This window comes from Chrysochloris asiatica, unplaced genomic scaffold (genome assembly GCF_000296735.1).
Source record: "Chrysochloris asiatica unplaced genomic scaffold, ChrAsi1.0 scaffold00086, whole genome shotgun sequence".
NCBI classification, from domain to species: domain Eukaryota; kingdom Metazoa; phylum Chordata; class Mammalia; order Afrosoricida; family Chrysochloridae; genus Chrysochloris; species Chrysochloris asiatica.
The window spans coordinates 13,469,649-13,470,186 of record NW_006408604.1 but is presented as its reverse complement, the minus strand read 5'-3'; positions in this window follow the sequence as shown (position 1 = coordinate 13,470,186).

The window sequence follows — 538 nt, the reverse complement described above, 5'->3', positions numbered from 1 at the left end:
ATGTGCACATATCTAGTCATGTAACGGCTTTTATTTCTTGTGGATCTATCCCAAGTAGAAGGATATCTGGGTCACATACAATGTCTATTTCCAACTTTTTGAGAAATTACTATATTGTTTTACACAGTGATTGTACTAGTTTACAGTCTCACCAGCAATGTAGGAAGGTCCCAGTCTCTCCAAGCCCTCACCAATATTTGTAGTTTATGTTTTATGGAACTTTGCTATTAATGTTGGAGTAAGATGATATCTCATTGTTGTTTTGGTTTACATCTCTCTAATAGTTCACATTGCTCCAATGGTTAATGAGGAGTCCTGGTGTGGTGCTGTGAGCTAATGCACAGGACTGTAAAGTCATTTGAACCACAGAGTCAGTGGTTCAAGCTCACCAACTGCTCCTAGGAAACTCTATACAGGGTCGCTATGGGTAGGAAATGACATGACAACACTTAATAACAACAACAACAATGGCTAATGATAGTAAGCATATCTTAATATGCTTGCTGGCCACCTGAATGTCTTCTTTGGTGAAGTATTT